This window comes from Heloderma suspectum, chromosome 2 (assembly GCF_057233095.1).
Source record: "Heloderma suspectum isolate Gila_16-S chromosome 2, 16-S_ref, whole genome shotgun sequence".
Classification (NCBI taxonomy): domain Eukaryota; kingdom Metazoa; phylum Chordata; class Lepidosauria; order Squamata; family Helodermatidae; genus Heloderma; species Heloderma suspectum.
In genome coordinates this window covers 263,401,025-263,411,083 of record NC_139459.1, presented here as the reverse complement: position 1 = coordinate 263,411,083, position 10,059 = coordinate 263,401,025, and the positions used below count along the sequence as shown (strand labels likewise).

Sequence of the window (10,059 nt, the reverse complement as noted above, 5' to 3'; positions counted from 1 at the left end):
GCCTGCGGGTACTCCTGCAGTGTCGGCAGATCGGAAGGTGACCGGTCTTTGCGAAGGCAGGTAAACGCTAGGGTTAGAATAAGAGGAGCGAGGTTCTGTTTTGGGTGGCCCTTGGGGATTAGGGAGTCGAGGAAGCGGGAGTGGATCTTCTCTGTGAAATCGTGGTAAGAGGGCTACTTGGTCGAAGTCTAGCTATGTATAACTTTTATGGCGCGGGTGATGGCGCGCCGCTTTAAAAGGGCGATTGGCCACAATAAACTTGGGTAATGGTGCTTGTTGCTGTGGATACGGGGACGAGCTGCTGAAGTATCAGAAACATTCGGGGAAATTTGTGAATAAATTAACCATCAGCATTTTGAGAGGTGTAGTTCCTAGCATCGCTTTGATGTGCCCGCTGAGGTTTCTAATATCGGAAATAAGATAGAGGCTAAAGCACTGTTAATTCTCCTTTTTTTCTGGAACTAGATGCTGGGGTTGGAAGGATCAAAACTCCCATGTAGGCAAGCATCCAGCACCAAGGCAAGACTCATCAGACTCTTACAGATGAGCCTATGTAATTCAGATCTGCTGTCATAAACAGAGAGCAGGTGCAGCACAGAAAGGTTCCCTCAGATCAAAATAGTCACATGTTGCAAATGAAGGCACCCTGTCTCCTGGGTCACTTGTCAATCAGACCTACTGGAAAACTTCCTAATCCACAAATATAAGGATTAGTTAATTCAGGTGTTTTCAGACCATGTTCTTGTAAAGCTTGAGGTTCCATGGGGGCTTATTTGGAGTTTCCCAATGAGACCATTAATGGCATACAACTTTTCCCACATTATTGATCTTTGTCTGCAGAGAAGTATCAGACATGCTTTGGGTTCTCGGTTTGAATGAGATTATGACCCAGCAGGCTTGGACCTTTCCTTTAAAATACATCCCAGAAGCCTTCCAGTGCTCAGAGGTTCCATGGCAGGTGCATGGAGAGTTATTTGGCAGGCAAATTGATGTGGAATTGGTTCCCTGAGCATGGGAACTGAGACCCCTTTTATAGGCCAAATCCAGCCACCAGGATATCCCTCTGTTATTGTCAATATTACTACCAACTATCGAATTTTTCTTGATGGAAGGATACAAGTGTATCTGGAGTTTTCAGTTTATTCTTTTCCAGCCCCTGTTAACTTAGACTGAGTGATAGGATGGCTCCACGCTGTGTTAGAGACATGTTTGCTATGGGTACTCGCTGTTGTTACATTGGTGCTCCAAGGAGCAAACATGTAAGTATAGATGACATGACTCAGGAAGGCCTGCTCAAATCAGAGTTGCATGTCCCCAGACCAGCTTTGAGCGGACCCTGACCAAAATGCCTTCTGCACCTCTAAGTGCTGCACAACATAAGAACAGCCATACTGGATCAGACCAGAGGCCTATTTAGCCTAGCATTCAGCCAGAGATGCCTGTGGGAAGTCCACAAGTAGGGCATGAGTGCGACAGCACCCTCCTGATCATGTTCCCCAGCAACAGGTATACAGAGGGATACTGTCTCTGAATCTCGAGGTAATATATAGCCTTCATGACTAGTAGCCATTGATGACACCCTTCTCTGCAATTAATTTGTCTAATGCCCTTTTAAAGCCATCCAACTTGGCGGCCATCACTACATCTTGTGGTAGCAAATTCCGTAGTTTAGCCGTGTCCTGTGTGTAGTACTTTTATCTGTCCTAAATCTCGCACTATTCAGCTTCATGGGATGATCCTGGGTTCTAGTGTTATGAGAGAGGAAGATATTTTTTTTTCTCCCTATCCACTTTCTCCACACTATGCATAATTTTGTACACTACAAAACTATCAGGTTTCCAGATGTAATCCTTCCTAATAGGAGAGTTGGTCCAGGTATGGTACTCTGTCAGCCCAGCACTGAGAAAAAAAGCACAAGGTGAGGTGGTTATAGCAACTGCCTCCATCTACATTTCCCCAGAATGCTTTCTGCCCCCAGTGAAGTGTAGAGGTATTGGTGACTGATAATACAGATGGCGATGGCTGCAGCCCCCTCACCTAGTGCTTGTTTTCTCAGCACCAGGCTATAAAAACAGGGCATTTCAGATTAAAGAATAAAAGGATGAAGATATCAGTAATCGTGGGCCTTCCAGAGTCATGGGCCCCAACATTTGCCTGACCATGCCATGTCCTTCCACTGGACATGTTCCCAGATGCATGTTCATGTGGGTTTAAAGATGCAGGAGTGCCATCTGCACTTGAAATATTTCCTTCAGGAACCTGCAGCAACTGTGTCTACCACATGAAGTCTAGGGTTTCATAGCTGAGTAGGTATTTTACTGTGGGCTTATCATCTAAGCTCAACTCTCTATCCAGTACCTTGTTATTTTATTAATGCTAATTAATAATGTGAAAATATCTTTTTTCTGGGGTGGATAATAAAAATCACTTTAAAAGAAATTAGGTTCAACATGGTCACTTATATTGTGTCTCTTTAAAAAATAGCTTGGCTTAAAATGAAATCAGAATTTAATACAAACATACTTTTAAAAAGTAATATGCAAACTGCTAGAAACAATAGTACTATGATGGCATAGTTTGGGATGCAAGAAAGAGGCTGTAAAGGCCAGATAGCACGGAATTTGTTGATGCAGTCAGAGGGCAGAAGATTTAATGCTTTCTTCAGTTTGCTCTTGGCTTGCTCTTAAAAGGGGTGTTTGTGTTAGTGAAATCTAAATTCAAGCAGATACTTCATACTGATCAGGCTGTCAGAGTCACATTCTACAAAATCTGCTATGAAAACAGTGAAGTTCTCAGTTTTTCAAATTCTCTTTAATCTTTTAAACCAGGTGAAATACAAATCAACATGATATAAAACTCAAAACAATGTCAGGAATAATGACAAAACTTGAGCGCGTAGAATAGTAAACTTCACTATACCTAATGGTAAGCGTAAGCATAACATAGCATTAGTATTCATTCCATTATCTATACTTTGGTTGAAATAGGTTTTAAATCATTTTGTCCCTGAGGTAGAGATTTGATATATAGCAGACTCTAATAGAACAGTGAAGATTGAGGTGGCAATCCTATACCAATTTACCTGGGAGTAAGCTACACTGTTGGGACTTACTTCCAAATAGATATGTGTAGGACTGTACTGTAAAATTGGTAGAAGTTGTGGTGAAGCTTGAAATACCAAGTAATAACATACATGTGTCTAATGTTGACACGAGTCAGGCTGGGGATTCTGCTGGTGTACTGCCCACCCCAGTGACGAGCAGTCTCACCTCCTGAGCTGACAGAGGTGGTCTCAGGCTTGGTGCTGCAGACCGCCTCGATGATGGCCCTGGTGGATCTCAACATTCATGCTGGGGTCACTGGCTCTGGGGCAGCTCAGGACTTTATAGGTGCTATGACAACCATAATCTGTCCCAAATATGTCATTGGCCCAACACTTGTAGCAGGACACACTCTAGATTTGGTTTTCTCTACTGGGCAGGAGGATAGTGGTCTGAGAGTGGGGGGATACTACAACTTGTTCTGTGTCATGGTCAGACCATTAGATTAACAGTGGCTGTCTCCCTCTTCAAGGGTGGGAGACCTACTAGGATGGTCTGCCCCCAGAGGTTGATGAATTTCAGTGGATTCCAGAGGTCTCTGGGGGATTTTCCAGCCTGTATGGCTATTGCTCCTGTCTAAGCTCTGGTTAATCTGTGGAATATGGAGTTGACTATGGAGGTTGACCTCTCCTGAGTGACCTCACCTGCTTTGCAGAGCCTATTTGGCTTTTTGATATACACCTGAGCTGAGGGCAATGAAGCAAACTGGGAGACATCTGTGATGCAAGTGGAGGAAAACACAGAATGAATGCAATCGAACACAAGAAGAAGCTCATTATCGAGCTTACTCGATGGTGGTGAAGAAGCAATTTTTCTTCACTTTTGCATCCTCCTAAAATTGAGCAGCAGAGCCTATCCAAGTGGTTCATGGCCTTTTGGCATCTGACCCAGATGGTCATGTGGTAAAACCCTCAGTCTCACAATGTGACATGTTTGCTAGACATCTTGAGGGCAAAATCATGTGTATGGGACTCTGCAGCTGGGACACATCAATCCAGAACACTGTCGTATATTGTTGGACAAATTTTAGTTTGTGGGTCCTGAGGATGTGGGCAAGGTGCTTGATAAGGTTTGGACAACCATGTGTTTGCTCAGTCCTTGCCCTTTGTGGCTAATTACATCTGGCAGGGAAGGGACAGCTGGCTGGGTCCAGGAGTAGTTAACTCCTCTCTTAGAGAAGGAGTGATCCTAGCTGCCTTAAAGGAGGCAGTGGTGTGACCACTCCTGAAGAGACCATCATCAGAGGATCTTAATAATTATAGGCCAGTAGCAAATATTTCCTTCTTGGGCAAGGTGCTCAAGCATGTGGTAGCTGACGAAGTCCAGGCTCTCTTGGATGAGACTGATTTTCTGAGTTCATCTCACTCAAGGTTCAGGCTTGGTTGCGGCATGAAAACAGCCTTGGCCACCCTATGGGATGACCTGTGTTGGGAGAGTATAACCCTGGTGATTCTTCTTGACATCTCAGTGGCTTTTGAGAACATCAACCATGATATCCTTCTGGATTGTCTGTTGGAGTTAGGTGTGGTGGGACCACTTTGCAGTGGTTATGCTCTTACTTGGATGGATGTTTTCAGAATGTGCTGCCTAAGGGATTTCTGCTGAACTCTGTGGCATCTTTGCTTTGGGGTCCCTCAAAGTTCCATCTTGTCCCCCATTCTTGTTCAAAATCTACATGAAACTGCTGACTGAGGTCATTGGGGTGGTGGTGGTTGGAATGTATTGTCTATGCAGATGAAATGCAGCTCTTATTTCTCCTTCTCTTTGGAGCCAGGTGAGGCTAACGGACCGGTGCTTGGCTGCAGTAATGGACTGGATGAGGGCTAACAAACTGAAGCTCAATCCAGATGAGACAGAGGCACTGCTAGCGGGTGGGTCGTCAGACCAGATGAGTGGCATTCAACCTGTTCTAGAGAGGTTTGCACTCCCCCTGAAAGATTAGGTGCATAATTTGGAGGGGCTCCTGGATCCATCACTGTCATTAGAAGCTCAAGTGGTCTCTATGGCCAGGAGCACCTTTTACCAGCTACTGCTGGTATCCCAGCTACAACATTACCTGGAGGTAGATAGCCTAGCTGTAGTGATTCATGCCCTGGTAACCTCCCGTTTGGATTATTGTAATATATTTTATGTGGGGCTGCCTTTGAAGACAGTCTGGAAAGTGTAAAACGTGGCTTTGAGAAGTCTTAATTGGGACCAGTGGTATGATCATATTGCATTGATCCTCTCTTACCTGCACCGTCTCCCAGTTTGTTTCTGAGCCCAACTCAGAATGCTAGTTTTGCCTTCTAAAGCTTTACATTGCTTAGTACCTTGGTACTTGATGAAAAATCTCCTCTCATATGTACCTGCCCATACGATAAGGTCATCCACAGAAGCCCTTCTTCAAGGACCTCCAGCTTCTGATACTTGGAGGCTGTCAAGAAGAGAGGGCTTTTTTGGGTGTGGACCCCCAGCTCTGGAACGCTTTCCGAAGGGAAGCTTGCCTGGCACCCACACTGCTATATTTCCGGCACCAGGCTAAGACTTTCCTTTTCTCCAGGGCTTTTTTTTTTAAATGAAAGACTTTTAAAGTCTTTTAAAATATTCTAGTATGCTTGTGTTTTATTATCTTAGTCATGTATTATCGTAGTCCTGTAATGTTATTTATTATCCCAATATCCCTGCAATATGATACTGTATTTTATGCTGTGTTGGCACATCTGTTGATTTTAGTGTTACATTGTTGATTTTATTGTGATTTTATTTGTATTTTTATCATTACTGTAAAATGCCTGGAGAAATCTGTTTTATGAATTGTGTAATAAATTTAATAAATATATGAAATCATATAAGATTAGATACTGAATGCTGGTTTGTGCCTGTATTATAAGCTATTTTGTGTCAGTTATCCCTTATATTTAATAATTGCACAGACATTGTTTTCAGCAAAAGTGGAGGCTACAATGTCTTGTAATGTACAAAAATGGGGAAGAAAACTGCTTTGTGTGTGTTTAAAGCAAGCTTGCAAATAAAGTTAAGGATAGCAAGGAACATAGTGGGTTGGATCTGGCCTTAGTCTTACTTCGAGTAGACCCACTGAAATGAATGGGAGTTCCATTGATTTCAGTGGGTCTACTCTAAATATGACCAAGTTTGGATCCAACCTGCTATATGTTTTTTATTTTTTTTTAAAGTTACTTGGAGTTCTACAAACTGTGCTTTCCTAGGTTGATAGTCTAAAAATTGTCAGACTTAACATTACATTACAGTGGCATTCCAATGCACTTTAAGTTGCTATTCCTACCTTTCTGCCCGAAACAGTACTAGTAAATTCATATGATGGTAGTGCCTGTGCTGTGACCGAGCTTCATATTTAGCACAACTGGTCTACAGTTACTGGATGAAGTAGTTGTGAGGCATTATGACATAGAACAGTGAACACTTGAATATTATCATTTGGGTAGAGGGGATGAGAAATACACAGCTCACAATTAGAGAAGATAGTGACAGTGATTTTTGTACAACAGAACTGTTCTACAAGAATCTTGAGGCTGGATGGGAAGCTTCTAAAAATGTTGTTGCTTTGTGGAAACAGAATGTATGGGAGTCTGGTGTAGGAGAGGGTGGTTTTATGAGGGATGAAGCCTACTGAAATTATAACTAGTAACTCTCCAGTAGTGGTTGGATCAGGCAAGTAATTAGCTACTTTATCATTTATCCTCATAGATCTATTCTACTTCTAAGGCACGTTAGAGAATTGTAATGGAAAATCACAGTCTTTTCCATCAATACTGTTATGGAAAAGGAAACATAAAGTGAAAGTTGAACTACTTGGTGTCATATAATCTCTTCATATAAACCAGGATTTTGAACACTTTTCCCCACCCTCTTCAGCTGAACTAATTCCTGCTGTGTTCAGTGGGATTCTAGGTATGTGGGCATAGGATAGCAGCCTAAAAGTGCTAGGCTTTAAAACTGATCTCTGGGCAGAATAGAATCAGTTTGCATGTTGTTGAGTTGTTAGTAATAAAGCTGATAGCCAAACTTTGGCATATACCTATTCTTTGTTCTATTATTAAATAAGCTTGTTTGAAAGCAGAAAGTCAACGCAGTCATTACTTCATTCATTTTGTTGTTTATTCGTTCAGTCGCTTCCGACTCTTCGTGACTTCATGGACCAGCCCACGCCAGAGCTTCCTGTCAGCCGTCGCCACCCCTAGCTCCCCCAAGGTAGAGCCCGTCACCTCCAGAATATCATCCATCCATCTTGCCCTTCGTCGGCCCCTCTTTCTTTTGCCTTCCACTTTCCCTAGCATCAGCATCGTCTCCAGGGTATCCTGTCTTCTCATTATGTGGCCAAAGTTTTGCCTTTAATATCATTCCCTTAAGTGAGCAGTCTGGCTTTATTTCCTGGAGTATGGACTGGTTTGATCTTCTTGCAGTCCAAGGCACTCTCAGAATTTTCCTCCAACACCACAGTTCAAAAGCATCTATCTTCCTTCGCTCAGCCTTCCTTAAGGTCCAGCTCTCGCAGCCATAGGTTACAATGGGGAATACCATTGCTTTAACTATGCGGACCTTTGTTGTCAGTGTGATGTCTCTGCTCTTCACTATTTTATCAGGATTTGTCATTGCTCTCCTCCCAAGAAGTAAACGTCCTCTGATTTCCTGGCTGCAGTCAGTGTCTGCAGTAATCTTTGCACCTAGAAAGTCTGTCATTACCTCCACGTTTTCTCCCTCTAGTTGCCAGTTATCAATCAAGCTGGTTGCCATAATCTTGGTTTTTTTGAGGTTGAACTGCAACCCAGCTTTTGCACTTCTTTCACCTTCGTCATGAGGTTCCTCAGCTCCTCCTCACTTTCAGTCATCAAAGTGGTGTCATCTGCATATCTGAGATTGTTAATATTTCTTCCAGCGATTTTTAACTCCAGCCTTGGCTTCATCAAGCCCAGCACGTCGCATGATGTGTACAGGTTGAATAGGTAGGGTGAGAGTATACAACCCTGCCGAACTCCTTTCCCAATCTTAAACCAGTCCGTTGTTCCGTGGTCTGTTCTTACCGTTGCTACTTGGTCGTTATACAGATTCCTCAGGAGGCAGACAAGATGACTTGGTATCCCCATACCCCCAAGAACTTGCCACACTTTGTTATGATCCACACAGTCAAAGGCTTTAGAATAGTCAATAAAACAGAAATAGATGTTTTTCTGAAACTCCCTGGCTTTCTCCATTATCCAGCAGATATTGGCAGTTTGGTCTCTAGTTCCTCTGCCTTTTCTAAACCCAGCTTGTACATCTGGCAATTCTTGTTCCATGAATTGCTGGAGTCTACCTTGCAAGATCTTGAGTATTACCCTACTGGCATGCGAAATAAGTGCCACCGTTGGATAGTTTGAACATTCTTTAGAGTTTCCATTTTTTGGTGTGGGGATATAAGTTGATTTTTTTCCAATCTGATGGCCATTCTTGTGTTTTCCAAATTTGCTGGCATATGGCATGCATCACCTTGACAGCATCATCTTGCAAGATTTTAAACAGTTCAGGTGGGATACCGTTGTCTCCTTCTGCCTTGTTATTAGCAATGCTTCTTAAGACCCATTCAACCTCACTCTTCAAGATGTCTGGCTCTAGCTCACTGACCACTCCGTCAAATCTATCCCTGATATTATTATCCTTCCTATACAGATCTTCCGTATATTCTTGCCACCTTTTCTTGCTCTAGAATCATAGAATAGTAGGGTTGGAAGGGGCCTACAAGGCCATCAAGTCCAACCCCCTGCTCAATGCAGGAATCAAGTCAAAGCATCCCTGACAGACGGCTGTCCAGCCTCGTCTTGAATGCCTCCAGTGTGGGAGAGCCCACCACCTCCCTAGGTAATTGGCTCCATTGTTGTATTGCTCTAACAGTCAGGAAGTTTTTCCTAATGTTCAGCCAGAATCTGGCTTCCTGTAACTTGAGCCCATTCTTCCGTGTCCTGCACTCTGGGATGATCAAGAAGAGATCCTGGCCTTCCTCTCTGTGACAACCTTTCAAGTACTTGAAGAGTGCTATCATCTCTCCCCTCTGTCTTCTCTTCTCAAGGCTAAACATGCCCAGTTCTTTCAGTCTCTCTTCATAGGGCTTTGTTTCCAGTCCCCTGATCATCCCTGTTGCCCCCCTCTGAACCCTCTCCAGTTTGACTGCATCCTTCTTAAAGTGCTGTGCCCAGAACTGGACACAGTACTCCAGATGAGGCCTAACCAGTGCTGAGTAGAGGGGAACTAGTACTTCCCGGGATTTGGAAGCTATGCTTCTATGAATGCAGCCCAAAAGAGCATTTGCCTTTTTTGCAGCCACATCACATTGTTGGCTCATATTCAGCTTGTGATCAACAACAATTCCGAGATCCTTCTCGCTTGTAGTGTTGTTGAGTCATGTATCGCCCATCTTGTAACTGTGCATTTGGTTTCTTTTTTTCCTAGGTGCAGAACTTGGCATTTATCTCTATTAAATGTCATTCTTTTGTTTTCTGCCCAGCGCTCCAGTCTATCCAGATCACTTTGAATTTTGTTTCTGTCTTCCAGGATATTAGCTATCCCACCCAATTTTGTGTCATCTGCAAATTTGATCAGCATTCCCTGCACGTCCTCCTGCAAGTCATCAATAAAAATGTTGAAGAGCACTGGGCCCAGGACTGAGTCTTGTGGTACCCCACTCGTTACCTCTCCCCAGTTTGAGAAGGTCCCATTGATAAGGACTCTTTGAGTCCGATTCTGTAGCCAACTGTGGCTCCACCGGATCGTTGTTTCATCTCTCTTCTGCTTCTGTTAGGTCCTTGCCATCTTTGTTTTTGATCATACCCATTTTTGCCTGGAATTTACCTCCAGTGTTTCTAATTTTCTGGAAGAGGTCTCTTGTCCTTCCTATTCTATTATCTTCTTCCTCTTCTGTGTATTGCTTATTTAAAAATAATTCCTTATCTCTTCTGGCTAAATT

The 10,059-nt window shown here is 43.2% G+C and overlaps 1 protein-coding gene across 4 annotated transcripts in view; it reads left to right on the top strand.

The window, feature by feature from the left end:
• FAM13B (family with sequence similarity 13 member B) overlaps positions 1-10,059 on the top strand; it is a 75,142-nt gene that overhangs the window by 484 nt on the left and 64,599 nt on the right. The window lies entirely within an intron of this gene.